Here is an 11217-nt window from a genome sequence, read left to right on the forward strand (position 1 = left end):
GACAGGGGCCTAAGATCTATGTCCCAGCTCTGGGCTGGGCTCTGAAGACAGAAAGAAGCAAGACCCTAGGGGTACACAGCTCCAGCCCTTATTTCTTCCACTTTTCCAAACACAATGATGCCTCACCATCATTTTATTTTTTTCTGAAAAGGCCACGATAACCATTCCTGGTTAAGGAGTTCTGACTTGTACAGGACTCCCTGAACTTCATTCACTTCCTTTTCTAAAGTAGGCGTCCAATGCAGCCGGCACCAGCAGACAGTGGCAGGGGAGCTGCCTGCCTCAGGGAACTCTAGGATTCCACAGTTTTCTGCCCTATTCAAGAAAGAGCCCAAGTGTAAAAAACCAGAAGGATCTGTGGACATAAATAAATAAATAAATAAATAAATAAGGATTTGTGGTTATGTGAAAAACCAGGACTGCCAACACATTCTGGAGTCACCATGCACAGGGTTCCCTAAGACCCATGATTTCTAAGCCTTAGCCATTCACCTTCAGAAGAAAACAGGACAAGGATCTTGCTGTCCCTGGAGCATGGTGTAAACACTCTGGGCTAGAGGCTGAGTGCCATGATCCATGCCCTCCGCAAGAGGGCTGCAATTTACTCCCTTCATAGGTCCATCAAGAAACTGGACTTTGCACTGGGGCAGAGATACATTTTGTTGATATTTGTTTCCTCATAAAAGTTTAATTCATTTGAGATACCTTTTCTTGGGACACCTGGGTGGTGAGTCAGTTAAGCATCTGCCTGCTGCTCAGGTCATGGTCCTGGGGTCCTGGGATCAAGTCCCACATTGGGCTCCTTGCTCAGCAGGGAGCCTGCTTTCCCCGACACCTCTCTCTGCCTGCCTCTCTGCCTACTTGCAATCTGTCTGTCAAATAAATAAATAAAATCTAAAAAATAAAACAAACAAACCCATGCTCTCTAAGGTGGCTTTGGATGGCATGTTCATGAGTTGCTGGAAAATTTCTTCTCCAGTCCTGGTAAGTTCAACAACTTGTCACCAGCAATGGATGGGGGTGTGGGGTAGGAGCTCATCATTACCCATTAACACGTGTTCTTTTGTTTTTTCTTTCTGGTTTTGGGGTTTTTTAGAGAGGGAAGGGGAGAGGGAAAGGGAGAGAGAGAATCTTAAGCAGGCTCCGTGCCCAGCATGGAGCCTGATGTGGGGCTGGATCTCACGACCCTGAGATCATGACCTAAGCTGAAATCAAGAGTCAAACACTTAACCAGTGGCACCACCCAGTCGCCCCTCTCTTAAAAGGCACAAAGATTAGAAAGAAAATTTATACCATAAGTCATAAAGATAAAATGAGAGATGAGGGAACATAAAAATAAGTCGTAAAAGGTGGTTGAAAAAATTAAAAATGGGAATCAACAAAAATATAGCACATGATAAAGAGAATTTAAGAGACAGTGTTGTAGACAAGGAATGATGTTGAAAACACAACTGAAAAGCAAGAAAAGTGGTACAAAATATCAAATTTTTAAATGATGAAGGACCAATAAAGGTAATGGGGAAGGAAGGTGTGAATGTATATAAAAATGGAGAAATGTGGGCACCTGGGTGGCTCAGTTGGTTAAGAGACTGCCTTCAGCTCAGGTCATGATCCTGGAATCCCAAGATTGAGTTCCACATCGGGCTCCCTGCTGGGTGGGGAGTCTGCTTCTCCCTCTCTCACTGTCTCAGTCTGTCAAATAAATAAAATCTTTAGAGGCACCTGAGTGCCTCAATGGGTTAAGCCTCTGCCTTCGGCTCAGGTCATGATCTCAGGGTTCTGGGATCCAGCCCCACATGGGGAATCTCTGCTCAGCAGGGAGCCTGCTTCACCCCCCCTCCGCCTACTTGTGATCTCTGTCTGTCAAATAAATAAATAAACTCTTAAAAAAATAAAATCTTTACAAATATACATTTGTGGTATGCCTGGGTGGCTCAGTGGGTTAAAGCCTCTGCCTTGGGCTCAGGTCATGATCCCAGAGTCCTGGGATTGAGCCCCGCATTGGGCTCTCTGCTCAGCAGGGAGCCTGCTTCCCCCTCTCTCTCTGCCTGCTTCTCTGCCTACTTGTGATATCTGTCTGTCAAATAAATAAATAAAATATTTAAATATATATATATTTATTTATTTATTTGAGAGAGAGAGAGCATACACAAGAGAGTGGGGGGAGGGGCAGAGGAAGAAGATCTTCAAGCAGACTCTCCCCACCCACCGCCCCCCAACCTGCCCCAGTGCAGAACCCAAAGAGGTTCTCAACCTCTCCACCCTGAGATCATGACCTGAGCTGAAACAAGAGTCGGGTGCTCAACAACTGAGCCCCCCAGATGCCCCTCAACACATGAATTTTTAGAAGATACAAACATATAGTCCATCACAGAAACCTAAAGAAGTGACGTAAATAGAATTAAATGGTAATTCTCCAGAAGAATCTGTCCCTGTCATTCTCAGCTCATGGGCAGAGGAAACTCACTGAGCTGAGTTTGCTGGCCCCAGGGTGCTGGTGATCAGAATTGGCAGGCTGTGTGTTTAGGAGGGGGAATGACTGGATCTAAGGTTATAGGGACCTGGTGAAGTGATCTCATTTCATACTAGAATGTGATTGTCAAGTCACCCACAAGAGCCCTGACACTTCCCAGTGTGGAAATTTTTGAAAAAAGTTTTCAAAACTACCAAAGACGGGCACCTGGGTGGCTCAGTGGGTTAAGCCGCTGCCTTCGGCTCAGGTCATGATCTCAGGGTCCTGGGATCGAGCCTGCTTCCTCCTCTCTCTCTTCCTACCTCTCTGCCTACTTGTGATCTCTCTCTGTCAAATAAATAAATAAAATCTTTTAAAAAAACAAAAACAAAAAAAAACTACCAAAGAGTGTACTTTCTCAGGGTGCCTGGGTGGCTCAGTGGGTTAAGCCGCTGCCTTCGGCTCAGGTCATGATCTCAGGGTCCTGGGATCGAGTCCCGCATCGGGCTCTCTGCTCAGCAGGGAGCCTGCTTCCCTTCCTCTCTCTCTACCTGCCTCTCCGTCTGCTTGTGATTTCTCTCTGTCAAATAAATAAATAAAATCTTTAAAAAAAAAAAAAAGAGTGTACTTTCTCAGGGAATTAGTGCTGAGAAATCGATTGGACATTTTCCAGATGTGATGTTTGTGTTAACAGAACTCTACATGTGAGAGTTGGAGTTGGATACTATAAAGTTGTGGGTTTTTTTTTTTTTTTTAAGATTTTATTTACTTGACAGAGAGAGTGAGAGCACAGGCTGGGAGACAGGGGAGGACGGAGAAGCAGGCTTGATCTCAGGACCCCAAGATCATGACCTGAGCCGAAGGCAGCCGCTTAACCAACTGAGCCATTCAGGTGCTCTGGGTACTATAAATTTAATTCTGTACTGGGGAAGCAACAATTATGTAATAATTGAGATAATTAAGATACTGGCATAGTACCTTCGATGGAACACGATGCAATATTTAAAGTTGTGATTGAAAGGATTAGGCAAAATGGAAGATGTAACACTTAAGTAAAATAGATTCTGAAATGGTATTTATGATATCTATCTATCTGTTTGTTTGTTTGTTTGTTTGTTTAACTAATTTATTTATTTTAGAAGTAGGCTCCATACCCAACACGGGGCTTGAACTCATAACCTGGAGGTCAAGAGTCCTATGCTCCAGTGACTGACCCAGCCATGTGCCCCAAAATGGTACTTATTATTTTAAAATAATTATTTAAGACAAAATTTTTACAAGTGGATAATATCTGAAAGGAATGTTAAAATATCCTCGTTAAATGATGGCGCTTTGGTGTTTTCTTCGTTTAAAATTTTCTTTTAGGGGCGCCTGGGTGGCTCAGTGGGTTAAGCCGCTGCCTTCGGCTCAGGTCATGATCTCGGAGTCCTGGGATCGAGTCCCGCATCGGGCTCTCTGCTCAGTGGAGAGCCTGCTTCCCTCTCTCTCTCTGCCTGCCTCTCCATCTACTTGTGATTTCTCTCTGTCAAATAAATAAATAAAATCTTTAAAAAATTTTTTTCTTTTAGTAAGGTTGTATTTTTAGGATCCCCTACAGTTCTGTACAAACTCTGGGCTCCCCACCAATCTGACAGTGTGTTGCTCTGATCCTAAACTGCATATCAAAGGTTTTGAGAACTGAAGTAGAGTGAGCAACTACCCAGGTCCCAGACCAACCTGTGTGTAGTGTACACGCAGGACAGATCCAAAAAAACACAGCAGAGCGTTGGACAAAATCCAACACCCACTCATGATAAAAAACTCTCAGTAAACTAGGAACAGGGTGAAACTTTCTCAACTTGAATAAGACTATGTATAAAAAATTCTCCAGCCAACATCATATTCAATGAAGGGAAACTAGAACCTTTCCCACTAAGATCAGGAACAAGGCAAGAATGTCCCCTCTCACCACTCCCTTTCAACATGGCACCAGAAGTTCTTGTTAATGCAATAAGGCAAGGTATACGACTTTGGAAGAAAGATGTAAAACTGTCATTATTCGCAGATGACATGATTACCTAGAAATTCAGAAAGAATCAACAACATTCATGGAACTAGTAAGTGATTAATAGGAAGGTCCAGGTACAAGGTTAACAAACAAAGGTCAGCTGCTTTCCTATATAATGAACCAATGGAACTTGAAATTAAAAGCACAGTATGGAGCACCTGGGTGGCTCGTGGGTTAAAGCCTCTGCCTTCGGCTCAGGTCATGATCCTGGGGTCCTGGGATCGAGCCCCGCATTGGGCTCTCTGCTCTGTGGGGACTCTCTCTCTCTGCCTACTTCTGATCTCTGTCAAATTAATAAATAAAATCTTTTTAGAAAACACAGTATCATTTTTACATTAACACCCAAAACTATTAAATACCTAGGTATAAATCTAACAAAATATGTACAAATCTATAGGAGAAAACCTCAAAGCCCTCCCTCATATGGATGGGGATTATCCCTAAAAGGACGCCTTGTCTTAGAGAGCACGTGTTTGTACAAGTAGACCGGTGGAACAGGCTCTCTCTCTCTCTCTTTTTTTCCTGCACATGGATTATTTTTGACAGACCTATAACACTGAATTAGTTTAAGATATACACTATAATGATTTGATATATGTATATATCATGGAAGGATAGTTCACTCTTTTATATATATAAATTTTCATCAATTCCCCACAGAGCTGCTTAGTGCTTAGTGTCAGCTCCGCCCAACGATCTGTGATGAGCTGTGAAGTGTAACTGTCAGGAACAATCCTGACTTCCCACGATGAAAAGCACAAAGCTTTGCGATAAAAACGCAGTTCTTACCTTCATGGCTCGTTTTCCTTGGTCCCTGGGTTTCTGCAAACGTATTAATAGTGTCTGCAGGGGAACGCACTTGAAGCTCTTCCTGTCCTGCGGAGTACAAGTATCTCTGGAATAAGGGGCACCGCCTTCCCCCACGCCGTTCATTAACTGAAACCTTGGCTTTAGTATGTATAAAATCCTGGCTTCTGGCCCTCAGCCCTCCGCCGGAGGGAGTGGTCATCACGGCGCTCGCCTCCGGACTCTATCTGGAGCCTTCCAGGCTCCGGAGGTCTGCACGGTGGGCTCGGGCGACGCTTGCGTCCCCCACGCGTGCCAGGTGGCGGGGTGGAGCCGGGGAAGAGGAAGGGGGGACGCAGCGGCCACCAGCTGCTCCTTTCCTCGTGCTGGTGAGCCGCGCGCGCAGCGGTCTCCAGCCCCTGCTTTCCAATTCCCTTGAGCCAGCAGCAGCTCCAGAGCCTCCCCAGAAGACAAGCGCGGTTCGCCCCCAGGCTCTCCCCTCCGAGCTGCGACCTTCGATCAGACCCTCGGACCTGGCGTGGCACCCGCTGAGGACAAACCAATCAACTCTGTGAAAGAGACCAGGACTCAGGAGGGAGAGTAGGGGGGACAACACGCCGCGCCCTGCGTTAGGTCGGGAAGCTCTGTCCGGTTCCTGCGCCCCTGGTGGGGGCTCAGATCCCACCTAGGAAGGTCCATTCCCGGAGGGCGGGAGTTAGAGACCTCGGTGCAAGGGCAAGGGTCTCCCGGAGTCCGGTTGCTTGGGATCAGCAGGCCAAAACTGGAGGTCAGCTCCGTCTAAGCCTTAGTTATACCTCCAGACGCCGTCCAGGGTCAACAAGCGCCCGAAACGAAAATTGAACTTTGAAGAGGGTGCAGGACGCACGAAAGCATTTCCATGCAGACGAGGAAAGGATCCAGGAGATTCGCCTGGAGGACTCCACCCAGCGCTCCTTCTCACGCCCGCAGGAGCCCGGCTGGGGTTGCTGGGGCCGGAGGGAGCCTGGGAGGAGCCGAGGGGAGCCGGACGCGACTGCTGCTGGGGCTAGCGCCTGGCCGGGGGCGCGCTCCCACCCGAGGACTGCGGGGATCTGCTCCCGGGAGGCTGGCATGGCCCGGCGCTGGGGAGGGGAGGGTGGAAGAGAACTTAGCTGCCGCCCTCCGCCTGGGGAAGAGTGTTAACAGCCCTGAACTTGGGTGTTCACCGCAGCAAGGCGCAGCTGCTTACCTCTCTCCCTTTCCCAGATGCGGGGCGGACAGGGGGAGCAGACAGTCCCCTGTGGGCCCAAATCGCCCCAGTTGAGGATGAGAAGGAGGTTCCGCTGCGAAGGGAGCAATCGCACAGGGGCACAGCGATGTTGCCTCCGCACCTGGCTGGTCTTGAAATCTTTTCCTTTTCCTTTTTAAGTTTATTTATGTGTTTGTGTGTTTGTGACCTCTACACCCAAGTGGGGCTGGAACTCACGATCAGGAGTCGCATGCTTCTCTGACTGAGCGGGCCAGGCGCCCCTGGTCTTGGAGTCTTGAAGGGCGCACCAGGAGGGGCACTGCACGAAAACCACCAAGGAGCGAGGAAGGTGAAGGCCACTGCACCGGCTGTCGGTGGCAGGATCCTGAGGCCCGTTAAGTTCCCTCAGGTCTCCGTGCTGCCCGCATCGTCCTCTGGGCGTGGAAGAGGGAGCAGGAGCGCGGAGGTTAGGGCTGGAAAGAGGCAGAACTCTGATGGAGGTCCAGAGAGTCCTGAACTGCAAATCTGCGGACTAGCCTCTATTTTCCCGCCAAGGATGACTTCTCTGTGAGAGTCAGTTGAGGATGGGGACTAACACTAAGTCCCATTGTGACCTGCCCTGGGCCTCAGCGGAGGACTGGGGGTTGGGGTAGGAGATAAAAACCCAGGTCACCAGAGCCTGTACTGGACACAGTCTTGCCGGCCAGCCAAGCCCTCCAGGTTCTGTCCTGCTGGTCCCTTCTTTTCTGGAGCCCTTTAAAACTGACTCTACAGAGGGGACCACTCTGGCCCGTTGCTCCTCTTCTGAGTCTCAGGCACAGACTTTGGGTTCCATCTTCTCAGCCCTGTGTATTTCCTCTACCCTTGAAGAAGCCAAAGAAAAATCAGGGAAACACCACGCTGAGCCCCACTGGCTTTGGAAGGAAATACCAGCTAGTGGAGTAGTGACCAGGAGAAGGGCATCACCAGCATGAAGACCCGTATGAGCCAATGACCCAGCGTTATGTGACATCTCAGAGAACTTGGCTGACAAGGGAAACTGAAGCCAGGTTATGAAAGTGCTGTCCGCAGTAGTCTGTTTGGAGAACACCAGAGTGAGAAAGATGCAGACCTCTTCCCAATCCAGAGAATAAGAGGGGTCAGGTGGGCAAGGGGCTGGACCGACCTTGAAGAGGTTGAATCATGACAGGTCCTCGCTGCATGTGGCATAAACTGGAGAGGAAAGTGTAGGTAGAATCTTAAAACAACAACAACAACAACAAAATCAGAGCCCTAATGAGCACTGTGGTTAGACATTCTGGGTCTGCAAGAGGAGGAGAAAGAAAAAGAAAGGAAATGCTACGTGCTCAGGCTCACGCAGCATCTTTCCTTCTCCATCAAAGCTGATGGATGTGGGGCGCCTAGGTGGCTCAGTCTTTAAGCGGCTGCCTTCGGCTCAGGACCTGCTCCCAGGGTCCTGGGATGGAACCCTGAGTTGGGCTCCCTGCTCAGTGGGGAAGCCTGTTTCTCCCTCTCCCACTTCCCCTGCTTCTGTTCCCTCTCTGTCAAATAAATAGATAACATCTTAAAAAAGATAAAGTAAGCTTGTATTGAATTCCCAGAAAACTCCTGAAAATTGATCCCAAAGTCTTCAAGACCCATAGACACTGCCCTTCGCTAAGGGAGAATATCTAGTTTTTCATGTAAACTATGAAAACCTAAAGCCACATCATACATCAAGGTGAAAGACTGGATGCTTTCTCCATAACATCAGGAACAAGGCAAGATGTCTTGTCCTGGCATGTAAGCATCAAGGTCAAGTCTGAGTTCTTGGTGGGGTTGGTGGTGGTGGCAAGGGTTGGGCTATGTGTCTAGAGGTCCCTACTTCAATGACATTTTAGGACAAGGTGTACAATTTAAATCTGAGCGATATTCAAATTGCATCATGTCTGTTCCAAAAACCCTCCCCAAAACTCAACCATAGGAGCAGGCACCAAGCTGCTTGGCACATGGCAGAGCCCAGCCTTCCCAGGCCAGGCCCAGGAAGGTACTGTGGCTTTGTTCCAATAAAAATACAGTTTTTTGGGGCCCCTGGTTGGCTCAGTGGGTTAAAGCCTCAGCCTTCAGCTCGGGCCATGGTCCCAGGGTCCTGGGATGGAGCCCCGCATTGAGCCCACATCGGGCTCTTTGCTCGGCGAGGAGCCTGCTTCCCCCTCTCTCTCTGCCTGCCTCTCTGCCTACTTCTGATCTCTCGCCATCAAATAAATAAATAAATAAATAAAATCTTTATTTAAAAAATGCAGTTTTTTGAGAAACCAATGGTAGCAGTTTTCCATTGTGATTGTTCAGTAAAAGAGAATTTTTTTTTTAACACATTTGCCCTTTTCCCTCTTCTTTTAACATAAGACTACTGGAGAATGAAAGAAAGAGTATTGCGTTTCTGCCACCAATACCCCTGAATCGTCTGAGGCCACAAAGAGCTGTCAAAGTGAGCTGTCAAGGTGCTTGGCAGCTTCATGCCCAGTAGGTGGTCCCTTCCTAAGAGGGCATTTAGTGTTAGGGGTCTCCCTGGGGCAAACAGAAATCCAAACACTTGGGGTAGAGCTTGGAGACAATCCTTCATTTTAGATGGAGAGATGATCCCCAATTTTGTGTCTTGGAGATGTTCACTTTACTGTTGTTAACTTTTAAAAGATTTTATCTTTAAGTAATCTCTTCCCAATGTGGGGCTCGAACTTAACAGCCTTGAGATCAGGAGTTGCGCACTCTATCCGCTGAGCCAGCCAGGTGCCCCTATTGTTCTGTTACTTTAAAATCAATTCCCATTAAAAAGATATAGATCTATATATCTTTTACATCTCATAACTCTATCTCCTCAGTTTAAAATTAGTATCACTTGCTGTATTTGAAAAATACAGTATGTTATTGAAACAATAGAAAGGTACTTTCCTTCTTTTTTAAGATTTTATTTATTTATTTGACAGGGAGATCACAAGTAGGCAGAGAAGCAGGGGAAGCAGGCTCCCCGCTGAAACAGAGAGTCCCGAATTGGGGCTCGATCCCAGGACTCTGAGATTATGACCTGAGTTGAAGGCAATGGTTTAAAACACTGAGCCACCCAGGCACCCTGGCACTTCTCTTCTTGATGCCACCTTTGAGTGGCTGAGTCCAAGCTCTGAGAAATGCCAGCAGAGTAAAGGCTGGTTCTTCTGTCACTATAGCAAATCCACTGCAGCATCTTCAGTAGAAGCTTTGCTGTCGGTGCTCTTTCATAAACGGAATGAGACCTTCTCATTGTCCTCCAGGAGGCCTGGATACATAGGCAAAAAGTAATACCCATGCTGAAAGGCAGTCTTGAACCGGAGACCCCAAATCTTCAATCTAAAGCGTCCCCAAACAGTGCTAGTCCTGACTGGGTATGCCTATGATGGAGGAATGAGGAACTATCCATAAACTATTCTTTGATCCCAACTCAAAATCGACATTGTGTGCCGCAAGTCCTAAAACTCAGAAGTGGAAGGTTTCTCCTTATACCAGCAATGATGAGGCAAGATCAGTCTTGGTATTTCACCCAGGAAGCCTGTATGATGCCCAGGGCGGGGACACCTGGCCGTCACATGGCTCCTGGATCCAGAATCTCCCTGGTGTCAGGTCTTCTCCGTTCACTCAGCGCCATCAGTGAAAAGGGCGCTGCTACCAAAATCCTATTATCCACAGTCACACTGCACATCCCAACCATGAAGCATTACTCTATCCTCCACTACCCGTTGCTCTTTAACCCAAGAGATCACATCAGGTGGCAACATGTACAGAGCCTGGTGTCCGCAGGTGCTCGACACTCCTTACCCTAGTTTTTTGTTTGCTTTCCTGTCTGATGAGGTTTCTACAATGAATGAGTGTGTGTGTGTGTGTGTGTGTGTGTGTGTGTGTGTGTTTAAGCAAAAAGTAAAAAAAACAAAAACAAAAACAAACAAACAAAAAAAAAACTTCTAAGTGCTCCTTTTGGAAAGTGGAAGTAGTTTTCCTCCCCAGGCGTTACCGGGGTGCAAATCCCCATGGTGCTTCTCGTGCTGAGATCTTGGATCCCAGACGCCCCCACTCCTGCTTTCCCTGGGAGTTGCAACTGACATTTTCCAGACGCTTCCCATACTTAGCTTCCTAAAAGCCCTGGGGAGGAGGGTTTCCCGAATCCCGAGCGCGAGGACCCTCCCGCGCCCTGAGCTCCCTGCTTGCTTCATTCACATTTATATTTTGCTTTCATTAGCCCCGTTTTAGGAGGGGCAAGGATCTCAGAGTCGATTCCAAGTCACAATACAGGCGGCGTAAAAAAAACTTAGTAAACGCTGCACCTGACACCTGCTGCGATGGACGTCGTTTAAATGACAACAAACGGGCCGGCTTGCAGGACCTCGTGGCGCAACGGTAGCGCGTCTGACTCCAGATCAGAAGGTTGCGTGTTCGAATCACGTCGGGGTCACCGCTGAGGCTTTTCTGTTTAGACCTTTCAGTTCGTATTCTTATCAGGATGATGCTTCAGATAGGATATTAAAAGAGGGCACGAGGTGACTTTGTTAACAAGTTTTTTGCTTTTTTTTATTGGGTCGCTAGACGGACATGGCACAATATCCCTGGTCGATATTTGTGTGACCTTGAGGGAGATGTCGGTTTCCCAATTCTCCCCCACCCCCACTCCCGGAGTTTTCCTGGTTTGCACTTACTGTCAAA

General features: G+C 47.7%; 1 non-coding gene across 1 annotated transcript; it reads left to right on the plus strand.

Moving 5' to 3' along the window:
• Positions 1-10897: 10897 nt before the first annotated feature.
• Positions 10898-10969, plus strand: TRNAW-CCA (transfer RNA tryptophan (anticodon CCA)). Its single transcript has one exon. It is a non-coding gene; the product is annotated as a tRNA-Trp (tRNA).
• Positions 10970-11217: the final 248 nt, after the last annotated feature.

This window comes from Mustela lutreola, chromosome 17 (genome assembly GCF_030435805.1).
Source record: "Mustela lutreola isolate mMusLut2 chromosome 17, mMusLut2.pri, whole genome shotgun sequence".
Classification (NCBI taxonomy): domain Eukaryota; kingdom Metazoa; phylum Chordata; class Mammalia; order Carnivora; family Mustelidae; genus Mustela; species Mustela lutreola.